This window comes from Amphiura filiformis, chromosome 3, assembly GCF_039555335.1.
Source record: "Amphiura filiformis chromosome 3, Afil_fr2py, whole genome shotgun sequence".
In the NCBI taxonomy this organism is placed as follows: Eukaryota; Metazoa; Echinodermata; class Ophiuroidea; order Amphilepidida; family Amphiuridae; genus Amphiura; species Amphiura filiformis.
In genome coordinates this window covers 62,297,004-62,304,255 of record NC_092630.1, presented here as the reverse complement: position 1 = coordinate 62,304,255, position 7,252 = coordinate 62,297,004, and positions in this window count along the sequence as shown.

The following is a 7,252-nucleotide window of genomic DNA, read 5'->3' as shown; positions in this document are numbered from 1 at the left end:
AGTGAACTTCGCAGGACAAGTGAATCATGATAATACATCAAGAGTATTGAGAAATAGAACTTTACAATTAACAACAAGAAGAAGGCTACTGGATAAGTTACCAAAGAGTGGATTTTGATTAATTCTGAATGATTGTATGTTTTTATGTTGACTTGCAAAATTTGATTCAGCTATATTGTTAACTTAAGGCGTGGGGTATGGGCAAACTTGAAGTACAGGTATCTGGAGTTACCCCAAATCACAGCGGCAGGTAGTGACTGGGCCGCCGAGTGCTGATATATATTTATTTTGGAAGATTCGTGTTTGTTTTAAATTTTGGGGCGTTTTTCCAAAATTCGATATTTTTGGTGATATTTCAAAAAAGCGACATGCCAAAGACAACTCATTGGGCACATAGTTTGTTATTGTTATTGCAGTTCTTTTCCACATACCTACGTTACCATTCGCTTGGGTGAATTACTAATATTATATGACTGCAATTTGGCGTTTTCAATGCGTTTTAAACGTATCATGAAATTAACGCAAATATCTAGTCACGCTGCTTTTAGAATTTTTACCTGATCGTCGGCTTTTGCAGGCAACAGAATGCAGATTGGCTCACGATAGATGTCGTATTCCTCTATGTGGGTCACTTGATGATCAAATTACTTTGAATTCCTTGTAACGACACACACATTGTCGTCTGGAAACCGGGTCTAGAACTGATTTTGGAATAGCTTTAGACTTTTCGTATCAAATCTCATAAAAACCACACGACTGGCGACTATGTTTTTATGTTTCCCGCACGAAAGCTTGCGTCTACATCTATTACTATACTTCTTTGGAAACGTTGACCTTTGACCATTCTTTGTATATCGATTGATAGTCATTTCACATTATATTCCTAGTGTACAGCATCGTACATTAGATAAATAGGCCTATCAGTATTGATTTTTTCTATTCAGCAATATCAAGGATTACTATCAAACTTCTCATAGCTAATTGCCAGTTGGCTCAGTGGTAACGCACTGGGTTTTACAACACGGAGGTCCCGGGTTCGTTTCCCAGCTCTGCCTATTTTTTCAAGGCTGAGAAAAAAAAAAGAAATTTCGGAACTGCAAACTTATTTGGCGCGCGATCTGAGCTGGTCCTTTCCTGTTGGCTGTGTCTGTTACAGGCACACTCCCTCTGGAATCCAAACCAGGTTCACACCCATTACACCTCTCTGTATCAAACAGCTGTTTATACATGTGAATTTGAGTAAAAGGTGATTCCTTATAGACATTCCTCAAATGACCATCGCATACAGGGTATAATAGGCTCTCCGAGTTTCGGGTTAATCTCACGAGCCAAGTCATGGTCAGGATTTGGCCGGCCATTACTGGGTCCCCGCTACACCAAACTGGTATTTTGACCGCCAAATTGTGCGAATAAAAGCCGCCTAACGCCTAGAGAATATGCAAGGACGAGGAGGGTTAATAATAGAGATAATTCCGCAGGTAATCCCGTCGCATCTATTCATACATAGTCCTTTTGTTCGCAAGTACTAGACGTCCATTTGAATTACCGTTTGATATGGTGTATGACTTTATTTTCTTTGTACCGCATGTAAAAGGCAATAGACCATGTAGAAGCTGTGTGTTTTGCCGAAGGGAATTCTATTGTGTTGTAAACTTTCATCATTCTTTTGTCTACGTGTGTTCTCGCCGCAGGTGTAAAACGGGTGATAGAATGCAGTTTAAAATTCCCGCCAAGGCCGAATCATTTCACATTTTGGGTGCATTGTAGCCGACCGGGACCCAGTTAATGGCTGCCATTGAGGTGTAGGAATGCGTGAAATGAGATTCGTCTATAACGAGACAATTAGCAGTCAAGTTCCTTGTCCAGGGGAAGTTCAAACCAACTGAATTTTTCCACGAGAGCGTACTAAACCACCGCCCGGGTTCAAACCCGCAGTCTCTCGCATCATAGTCGAACGCCTTATCGATTGAGCTAACAACTTCACCAAGTATAAACATACCGTCAAAGGCCACAGTGGTAAAAGAACAGGTGGCTTGGTTCAAAAGAAGTCAAAGATGATTTCGGCCAACTTAGGCAATTGGTTCTTATAGAAGAGTTCAAGAAATGTGTCCACGTTGACATTAAAACCCATTTGGATGACAGGTTCAAACAGGTTCAGCCATAATCAACCTAGATCAAATCAGCGTGGCACACAAGAAGGGAAACCTCAGTCTAATTCACAGCACAGTGCTGGTGGTATAGAGGGACCTCAGATCAGAGAGTTCAGGTAACAAATCAAAATGTGGGACTGATTTAAATCCAAAGTAACTTGTACTCACTGTGTTATTTCTTAAAAGGCAAACAAGATAAGACTCACAAAGACAACAGCCATCTACTAATAATACTGCAGGATGTGCAGTGTCATTTGGGTCAAAGACGTAGTCAGTGAAATCAAGAAACAAGAATTCCCACAAAAGGGAGGTGACACAGACAAGGTGTGAGGAATTTGAACCATTTGTGTTAGAGGGAGTAGTATCACTAGGTGATAATGGTAGTCCAAAGCCCATAAAGATTGTGCGAGACACATGTTGTACACGTTCTGTGATTCTGGAAGGAACTTTGCCCTTTAATGAGAATAGTTCAGCAGGTAATGCTTTGATCCAGTGTATTGGGATGGAAATACTAATGTACCTCTCCACAGAATTAACTTGAAATTTGATTTGGTTTCTGGTCCTGTAACCATGAATTGCCAGTCAAGGGAGTGCCCATGTTGCTGGGAAATGATTTGGCAGGGTGGAAGGGTTTTCCTGACCCAAGTTACAGATAAGCCCTGCTTGCAGGAAGATAATGGTGAGGAAAAGGAGATATTTCCTGCATGTGCAGTGACACGGGCAATGAGTAAGAGAGCCTTGATTAGAAACAATTGAGGACAACAAAAATGATGATTTAGGCTACAATTTGGAAGACACATTTGTGTCAAAGTTGAATGAGAAAGAAGATAAACTTCCCTCTCCTGGGGATAAAAATACCCCTAAAAATTACACAGCCTCTGAGTATGAACAAATTGGGGAAAACATGAAAGACCCCATTAAGTCATGACAAGCTGATTCTGGAGCAACAAAATGACCCAGAACTCAAAGAGATCAATCAAAGGGCATTGACCTTAGAAGAAGCAGAACAAAATTTTGTCTGTTTTTACAAACAAGATGATGTGTTAATGAGAAAATGGCGCCCTCCTGATGCACCTGCCGATGAAGAGTGGAAGGTAGTGCACCAAATTGTGGTGCCAAAAGTCTACCACACTGATGATAGTTCCATGGCAGGGCATTTGGGTGTTAAGAAAACTCATGAAAGAATTTTGAGACATTTCTGGTGGCCCACTCTCAGAAAAGATGCTTCTGAATATTGCAAAACATGCACTTATGCCAAGTAGTAGGGAAGCCAAATCAGAAAACACCTCCTGCTCCATTAAAGCCCATTCCAGCCTGTGATGAACCATTTAGTAGGGTTATTATTGATTGTGTAGGCCCCCTAACAAAGACTAAGTCAGGTAATCAATACCTTCTGACAATTATGTGCGCGTCAACACGGTTTCCTGAAGCCATACCCTTGAGAAATATTAAAGCAGTGACTATAGTGAAAGCTTTAACTAAGTTCTTCACATTTGTGGGGCTCCCCAAATCCATACAGTCTGATCAAGGATCAAACTTTACTTCTGGGAGTATTTCAGCAGGTCATGTATTAATTTATAGTATACCTCAAGACTAGTGCTTACCATCCTGAATCACAAGGTGCACTAGAAAGGTTCCACCAAACATTGAAAAACATAATCAGGACATACTGTTTGGAATTTCAGAGGGACTGGGATGAGGGAGTGCACTTGTTGTTGTTTGCTGCTTGGGAAGCTGTTCAGAAAACTTTGGGATTTAGTCCTTTTGAGTTAGTGTTTGGACACACAGTGCGCGGGCCCTTAAAGTTGTTGAAATAAAAAATTGGCTCAATGAAAAATCAGATATCAATTTGTTGGATTATGTGTCCAATTTTAAGCATAGACTTAACAGAGTATCTGATATCGCCAAAGAAAACTTGAAACAGGGTCAGGCCAAAATGAAACAGTGGTATGATAAACATGCCAAAGAAAGAGTGTTCAAACCATGTGACAAAGTTCTAGTACTGTTTCTAATTCCAGGACACCCATTGCAAGCCAGATATCATGGCCCATGTGAGGTAGAGTCAAAAGTGGGTGAAGAAGATTATATTATCAAGACTCCTGGTAGACGCAAGAGCAGGCAGTTATGCCACATAAATATGCTCAAAGAGTATGTTGAAAGAAGTGACAATGGCATTCCAAAACATGTGTGTACAGTAAAACATGCTGATAATGTAGACAAAATCGCCAATGTAGACAAGAGTAAAGATGACAATTCTGATGTCACATTTGAACAGGATAAAGAGCTAGAGCACAAAGAGTATAATGTAAAATTGAACAATTCTGATGTGCTCACTAATTTGGACTCAGAGTTAGGTCATCTTTCTCAAGATCAACAAAGTCAAATTGCAAATTTGATTCACAAATTTGACAATATATTTCCTGATACGCCAAGTAGAACAAATGATGCATTTCATGATGTAGATGTTGGTGATACAAAACCAATCAAGCAGCATCCTTACAGAGTCAATCCATTGAAAATGGAACATCTCAAAAATGAGATAGTACTAGTGAATGAAGTTCACTGTGTATTCTTGTTCCCAAGCCTGATGGTTCATACCGATTGGTCGCAGACATGAGAGCTGCAAATGTTCATTCAAAGACAGACTTGTACCCTATTCCAAGAATTGATGATTGCATTGACAAAATTGGGAATGCAAAATTTGTTAGCAAATTTTGATCTTTTGAAATGGTACTGGCAGGTTCCACTCACAGACCGTGCTAAAGAGATTTCTGCTTTTTGTACACCATTTGGTCTTTACCAATATAAAGTTATGCCATTCGGGTTGAAAAACGCGCCAGCAACATTTCAGAGAATGGTGAACCAAATTGTGACAGACATAGAGGGATGTGAAGCGTATGTAGATGATTTGATTGTATACAGTCAAACTTGGGAACAACACATGGAACAACTCCATCAATTGTTCAATTGTTTAAGAAGCTGTCTGAGGTACAACTGACAGTCAATCTGGTAAAAAGTGAGTTTTGCCATGCCACAGTCACATACTTGGGATATGTTGTAGGTCAAGGTCAGGTGCAACCTATCAAAGCCAAAGTTGAAGCAATTGAGCAATACCCCACACCTGTAAATAAGAAGGCACTCATGAGATTTCTAGGAATGGTTGGCTATTATAGAAAGTTCTGCCCAAACTTTTCAGAGATAGCAAGTCCTTTGACTGATTTGTTGAAGAAAGATGCAAAATTCATTTGGTCAGAACAGTGTGAAAATGCTTTTCACAAAGTCAAATCAATACTCATGAGTTCACCAGTACTTTCTGCACCTGATTTTCAGAAGCAGTTCAAGTTGACTGTTGATGCCAGTGACATAGGCTGTGGAGGTGTTGTGATGCAAGAGGGTGAAGATCAAATAGATCACCCCATTTGTTACTTTTCAAGGAAGTTCAACAAACACCAAAGAGAGAAGGAGTGAGAAGGAGTGTCTGGCATTGCTATTAGCATTGCTACATTTCGATGTGTATTTGGGTACCACAGTATACCATGTGCTTGTTTTCACGGATCACAATCCCCTCACCTTCATCAACAGGATGAAGAACAAAAACCAAAGACTGGTGAGGTGGAGTTTGACCTTGCAAGAGTACATTGGAACTTGGAAATCCCCAGTTCAGCGTATTGCACCATAGAGAAAAAAAACCAGGAAGTGAATGAGAAAGGTTAATGTGTATAATTAATCTTGGGAAATCCCAAGCTTGTATCATCTGTGAAGATGTGATTGAAGTGATGGTTTATTAATAGATGATGGGCTTTGCATGAGTACTGGTATAAAAGGCTGGAGGCTTGAGTTTGGACTTTACAGAATGTCATGGGAGATTGTGAAACTCCACATGTGTGTGATGGTCTTCGTGCTTCAAATAAGAAGTACATTTTAACCAGTTTACATAGCCAATAATTTAGCTAATTTTAATACGAAACGAAGGAGATTGCGAGCACACAAATGTGCTCTTCCTCATCAAAGGATTAAAGTTTATCTGTCGAATTGCTGGAGTTTGCTGGGTTTATGAAAACCACACATCTGTCAAATGCAGCGGAGCTGTGTTAAAGAAACCTGTTCCCCGGAGAAAGAACGTTTGGTGAAAGAAACACCATTTATGGAGAAAGCAGCGCAAGGAGATATATTTTTGGAGAAATCAGCGTAAGAAGATAAGTGTGAGGATTTCATACGCATTACACAAGGATATTTATAAACGCAAGTGTACACTGGACTTCGCTGATTTTCGCAGGACAAGTGAATAAGGATATATTACATCAGTCGTCCAGAACATTGCAAGAACTCTAGGATCACCAACAAAAAAACCGCTGGTTAAGTATTTTGTTATTTGTTAGCTTAATCAAACAGTGTATTTGTGTTGTGCATTCGTGCATGAGTTCGGGTAAAAGGTGATTTTGGCCTTGAGTCAAGTACGACTCGTAACACGTATATAAAATTGAAATACAATTCTCCCCCTCCTAAACAACACCAACTGTACCACAATTGGGTATCACGAATCGTTGTGCAGTTAATATTCATATATTCCTTTATACATCATAGAATGCTTCAGTTTTTACACAAAAAATATTTCAGCGAAAACTCGCCCACTCGGCTATTTTATATATAAAGATAATTAGACTTCCCTACAACATGCAATAATTAGCATTGAAACCAAGTTGTTTTTACACATTTTAAAAACACTTTGGCCCGATGGCGAAGGCCGCTGTGGTCAAAGACGTTAAATTTTACATGGGCAATGAAAAAATCTGAGCTTTCTTCTGACACCAAAATGAAATCTCAGTTTAAAGGGAGTCTCCGGCAATCATAACATTCTGCCTTATATGTTAGAAAAATAATTATCAAGCATGAATCACATGGTTTTATTTAAAACAAACTCATACTATGACCATAAAAACGAATAAAAACAGTTGGCTCTCAACTCGCGATATTCAAAATTTCTGAGCTGAAATTGTCTGAGTGCAATGACGTAATGGTTATCCGTGCTCAATTGTATTACTGGAATTGATTTCCAAGAAGTGGTAAAATATGTGTTCTTTTAAGAGACGGATGTTTTTATT